The sequence below is a fragment of the Manacus candei genome, unplaced genomic scaffold (assembly GCF_025592945.1).
Source record: "Manacus candei isolate 608988 ecotype Guabito, Panama unplaced genomic scaffold, ASM2559294v1 h1tg000076l, whole genome shotgun sequence".
NCBI lineage: Eukaryota > Metazoa > Chordata > Aves > Passeriformes > Pipridae > Manacus > Manacus candei.
The window spans coordinates 253,868-260,632 of NW_026138124.1; positions in this window are offsets into that span (position 1 = coordinate 253,868).

Here is a 6,765-nt window from a genome sequence, read left to right on the forward strand (position 1 = left end):
TGGTTCCTCGGTCAGGGCCATAACTTGCTTAATTTTCCTAAACTTGCGCTCCGTTACTAATGGTTGGGGATGCTCGGCCAACCTGGACCTCGTGATCGCGGCATTTTCTCTCTTCTAAACTTTTGGGGTTTTTTTTTGGGGTAGATCTCAATAAGCCCTTCAGAGTGCTCCGCCAGGGGGTTCCCATATATGGTTGACATGTACCCCTTACGGTCGGCGAGCGGTTTTCTCACTTTCGCGTGAAAATTAATGATATGGTTTCAAGTGTTATTCGGTCTCATACTGTTGCACTGACGCACTGTCACGTGCTGTTGGCTTGGTTTTTCCATTACGTCTCTCATCAAGTTGCAATTTAATTAATGCACGCCAGACATATTTTTTGTCGTCAATTTCACAAAAAATTACAAAAATTTTGTCATTTTTTGCAATGATCTAGGGACTTTCCCTCTATTCATCATTAATTTTTGTTTTTAAATTTTTTAACAAAAATTTCAAATTTTACAAACTTTCCATTCTCCTAAATTTCCAATTAAGACATTTGCATCATCAGTTTGTTAAATTTTTTTAACACACTTTAATCTACCCCATCATTTCCTTTCATCATTCATTTGTTCATTTGTTTGTTTACACTTTAATCTACCCCATCATTTCCTTTCATCATCATCTGTTCATTTGTTTCTTTACACTTTAATCTACCCCATCATTTCCTTTCATCATTTATTTGTTCATTTGTTTGTTTACACTTTAATCTACCCCATCATTTCCTTTCATCAGTCATTTGTTCATTTGTTTGTTTACACTTTAATCTACCCCATCATTTCCTTTCACCCTCTTACCTCCCCAAGTAATCGCCCCCACTACTCTAACTAATATTCCACCCACATACACCTTTAACAGTTGGTCCCAAACTTTTTTCCAACCCTTCAGAAAAAAAGGAATCAAACCTTTATCACCAACTCCCAAAGCTGGCATTTTCATTAAACTATTCTCTGAACCACACCTCCTTAAACCGCCCAAATTGCCCCACAAGACAACCCTCATACAAGTTCTAGCACAACAAACAACGTCAGCAACAGACCCCAGCCTGCAATTAAAAATTGTCCCACCCCCCAAGAATAAAACATAGCCGCTCCCTCAAAATCCAACCAAATAGATAAAACACCCCCACTATCCACCGTGTTTATCCCTAACCACTCTAACTCAGATAGCCCTATAATAAACACCCCCCAACACTAAAACTAACCCAGCACCATACCCAACAACCTGCCAGTCCCCTCAGGTCTCAGGAAATGGATCTGCTGCCAATGAAACCGAATACACAAAACCCACTAACATCCCACCTAAATATACCAGAAATAACACTAGTGATACAAAAGACACCCCCAAACTCATTAACCATCCACACCCTACAATAGACGCCAACACTAACCCCACTACTGCATAGTATGGAGAAGGATTGGAAGCAACTGCTAGTCCTCCCAAAATAAAACTAACACTTAAAAATAGTATAAAGTACGTCATAACAATTCCTGCTTGGCCTCTATCCAAGACCTTTGGCCTGAAAAACCATCGTTGTAATTTCAACTACAAGAACATAAAACCTTAACAAACCCGCCCACAACACTACAATCCTGCCCCTTTCTACTCTTCTAACTTCTCAACAACACATTTTTGTTATCCACTTGAACTACTTCTCCAACCACTAAACAAGTCCTAAATCAATATCAACTATTACTACAACTAAAACAAGCCCCAATAATAATCACTATGCCTATAACAACCTTAGTCCTTGTAGCTTACAATAAAGCATAACACTGAAGATGTTAAGACGGCTATTACACATACCCAAGGACAAAAAAGACTTAGTCCTAACCTTACAGTTAGTTCTTGCCAAATATATACATGCAAGTATCCGCATCCCAGTGAAAATGCCCTCAGCACCTTAAAAAGACAGCAGGAGCAGGCATCAGGCACACCACTCCAATTGTAGCCCAAAACGCCTTGCCTAGCCACACCCCCACGGGTTTTCAGCAGTAATCAATATTAAGCAATAAGTGTAAACTTGACTTAGTTAAAGCAACTTACCAGGGTTGGTAAATCTTGTGCCAGCCACCGCGGTCACACAAGAAACCCAAATTAACTTTATACGGCGTAAAGAGTGGTTTTTCATTATCACTTCAACTAAGACTGAAATGTAACCAAGCTGTTATAAGCACAAGATGCATCCAATACTCCCATAGAAATGATCTTAGCTTCATGATCAACAAAACTCCACGAAAGCCAGGACACAAACTGGGATTAGATACCCCACTATGCCAGGCCCTAAATCCCGATGCTTTCACCACTTAAGCATCCGCCTGAGAACTACGAGCACAAACGCTTAAAACTCTAAGGACTTGGCGGTGCTCCAAACCCACCTAGAGGAGCCTGTTCTATAACCGATAACCCACGATACACCCAACCATCCCTTGCCAAATTAGCCTATATACCGCCGTCGTCAGCCCACCCCTAAACTGAGGGTTTAACAGTGGGCACAACAGCAACATCCCACTAATAAGACAGGTCAAGGTATAGCTCATGAGATGGTAGAAATGGGCTACATTTTCTAGCATAGAATACCTCACGACAAGGAGTGTGAAATCACTCCTAAAAGGCGGATTTAGCAGTAAAGCAGGATAATAATGCCTCCTTTAAGCTGGCTCTGAAGCACGTACATACCGCCCGTCACCCTCCTCACAAACTATGATTAATTTTATTTATAATAAACCCCTAAGCTAGAGATGAGGCAAGTCGTAACAAGGTAAGTGTACCGGAAGGTGCACTTAGTCTACCAAGACGTAGCTATAACTAAAGCATTCAGCTTACACCTGAAAGATATCTGTTCCATATCAGATCGCCTTGAAGTCTAACTCTAGCTCTTCTACCAGATTACATAGAAACTAAGTTAATACTACCCATTAAATCAAAACATTCTCTCACTCAACCTAGTCTAGGCGATAGAAAGGTAAACTCAAGACGCAATAGAGATCATGTACCATAAGGGAAGAATGAAATAGTAATGACAAACCAAGCAATAAATAGCAAAGACCAACCCTTGTACCTTTTGCATCATGATTTAGCCAGAACTACCCAAGCAAAACGCCAATTTAAGCTTGCTTCCCCGAAACCCAAGCGAGCTACTTACGAGTAGCTATCTACTGAGCAAACCCGTCTCTGTTGCAAAAGAGTGGGAAGACTCGTTAGTAGTGGTGAAAAGCCAATCGAGCTGGGTGATAGCTGGTTGCCTATGAAATGAATCTTAGTTCCCTTTTAATTCACCTCCCAGGACTACACTCAACCCACATGAAGCGAATTAAGGGCTATTTAAAGGAGGTACAACTCCTTTAAAAAAGAATACACTCTCCCCTAGCGGATAAATTTAATTACAGCTTAATTGTGGGCCTTCAAGCAGCCACCATTAAAGAATGCGTCAAAGCTCCTCACCTAAAAAAATCTAAACTTCCTCATGACTCCCTCTTCCCCAATAGGCCAACTTATATTAAATAAGAGAATTTATGCTAAAATAAGTAACTAGGGATCCCCTCTATGGCGCAAGCTTACATTACAACATTATTAACAATCCACAGGATATTTTTTAACCTTAACAAGACCTTATACCCAAAATTCTGTTAACCCACCTATGGAGCGCCCCCAAAGACGATTAAAATCTGTAAAAGGAACTAGGCAAATCCAAGGCCCGACTGTTTACCAAAAACATAGCCTTTAGCAAACCAAGTATTAAAGGTGAAGCCTGCCCAGTGACAATTCGTTCAACGGCCGCGGTATCCTAACCGTGCAAAGGTAGCGCAATCAATTGTCCCATAAATCGGGACTTGTATGAATGGCTTAACGAGGTCTTAGTTGTCTCCTACAGATAATCAGTGAAATTGATCTTCCCGTGCAAAAGCAGGAATAACCCCATAAGACAAGAAGACCCTGTGGAACTTTAAAATCTGCTACCACTCCCATAAACAATACTCACCCACAGGGCCTACTCCCCCGGGATTTTGCTGGTGTGCATTTTTTGGTTGGGGTGACCTTGGAGACAAACTTAACCTCCAAATATCAGACAATCCATCTTAACCAAGAACTACCCATCAACGTGCTAATAGTAACCAGACCCAATATAATTGATTAATGAACCTAGCTACCCCAGGGATAACAGCGCAATCTCCTTCAAGAGCCCACATCGACAAGGAGGTTTACGACCTCGATGTTGGATCAGGACATCCTAGTGGTGCAACCGCTACCAAGGGTTCGTTTGTTCAACGATTAACAGTCCTACGTGATCTGAGTTCAGATCGCAGTAATCCAGGTCGGTTTCTATCTATGTTACAACTCCTTCTAGTACGAAAGGATCGAAGAAGTAAGGCCTATGCCACAAGCACGCCTTCGCACCCAGTAATGAACCCAACTAAATTACTAAGAGCTCCACCATAACCCCCTCCTAGAAAAGGACCGCTAGCGTGGCAGAGCTTGGCAAATGCAGAAGGCTTAAGCCCTTTACCCAGAGGTTCAAATCCTCTCCCTAGCTCCAACGCAAACCACATGACAATTCACTTAACCCTCACTTACTTTATTATATCAATATCCTATGCTCTCTCCATCCTCATCGCCGTAGCATTTCTTACCCTAGTTGAACGTAAGATTCTAAGTTATATGCAAGCCCGAAAAGGGCCTAATATTGTAGGACCATTTGACCTCTTACAACCTATAGCAGATGGAGTAAAGCTATTCATTAAAGAACCAATTCGTCCATCAACTTCATCCCCTTACTTATTTATATCTACTCCTATCTTAGCCCTTCTCCTAGCAATTACAATCTGAACACCACTTCCCCTACCCTTTCCCCTTACTGACCTAAACCTTGGCATACTCTTCCTTCTAGCTCTATCTAGCTTGGCAGTCTACTCAATTCTATGATCAGGGTGAGCCTCTAACTCAAAATATGCCTTAATCGGCACCCTCCGAGCAGTCGCACAAACTATCTCTTACGAAGTTACCCTAGCCATTATTCTCCTATCCTTAGTGGTAACCACACCCTCAATACCCTAGCTACAACTCAAGAACCTCTCTACCTCATTTTCTCCTCCTGGCCCTTAGCAATAATATGATATATCTCCACTCTTGCCGAAACAAACCGCGCTCCATTTGACCTGACAGAAGGAGAATCTGAACTAGTCTCAGGGTTCAACGTAGAATATGCTGCAGGGCCATTCGCCTTGTTTTTTCTTGCCGAATATGCTAATATTATACTAATAAATGCACTCACAACCATTCTATTCCTAAACCCCAGCTCACTTAACCTCCCTCAAGAACTCATTCCCCCCACTTTAGCTACAAAAACCCTCCTCCTTTCCGCAGGATTCTTATGAATCCGCGCCTCTTACCCTTGATTCTGATATGATCAACTCATACATTTGCTTTGAAAAAACTTCTTACCCCTAACATATGCCTATGGTATAACAACCTTCCTATCTCCTATGCAGGCCTACCCCCCTACCTAAGACACTCAAGGAAATGTGCCTGAATCCAAAAGGGTTACTATGATAAAGTAAACATAGAGGTATACCAATCCTCTCATTTCCTAATTTTAGAAAAGTAGGAATCGAACCTACACTAAAGGAATCAAAATCCTCTATACTCCCACTATATAATTTTCTAGTAAGGTCAGCTAATTAAGCTATCGGGCCCATACCCCGAAAATGATGGTTTAACTCTACCTTAAACCCCAAACCGTAAACCCTAAAACCTAAACCCTAACCTTTGCTAACCTTAACCCTAACCCTAACATCTCATAGCAGAGGGAGGGAGGGGCCTGATTCCTCATCAGATATATCAACAGTCAAAAGCCTGTAAGCTCAGCTCTTGCCTTTTCAGGGCTTCACACCGTCAACACTGGAGGGAGGGAGGGGCCCGACTGCTCATCAGAGGTATCATGCAAGTCAAAAGCCTGAAAAGTCTCCTAGAATGCATAAATCATTAACCATTTCAGTCTCTGACAATTGGTCCACACAGTAACTGCAAGCTATGCCCAAAGCCTGTTCCCTAACCTTAGAAGAGAGACTGCAACCCTCGAGATGTTGGAGGCTCGAGGCATGGTCCGTGACACTAATCATGGCTATAACTCATAACTTCTTGGAGTATGGGGACTTCCCTCCTTCACCCCCGGTAGATCAAGGCCACCACTTCAACTGACAGACATGGAAGCATCGCTGGACCCCACGGGCGGTGACTATATATATCTGTCCACTCTCAGCTTTTCTTTCTCTTACTCTCCCTTGCTCTTATCCTGCCTTTCTCTCCCCTATGCATTTTCTTTCCCCCCTCCCCAAAGGTTATCTCTGTGTCACATTGTGGTATGACAGCACCCAAACTGCTAGCATGCCTGTTGATACAGAATTGTTAAAATAAACCTTGCCAGTATATGTTTTCAGACACCGATTATTTAGTGTCGTTTCACTTTAAGCCACCCCAAGGGAATTACTAATAAAAACCTGAGTTACCCCCTCTCCCCTTTTCCTGGGGCGGGTTGTAACACCAATCAGCACTGACTCCGCCCAGTAGGCGGAGCCAGTGACGCAGAACAATCAACACGGACTCCACCTCTTGACTCCACCCAGTGGGCGGGGCCAGTGCTCTATAGAAGCAGAGTACATACCGGACGGCGGTGGGTATTCTGCCAGACACCAACAGAACCCTTACCCTAACCCTAACCCTAACCCT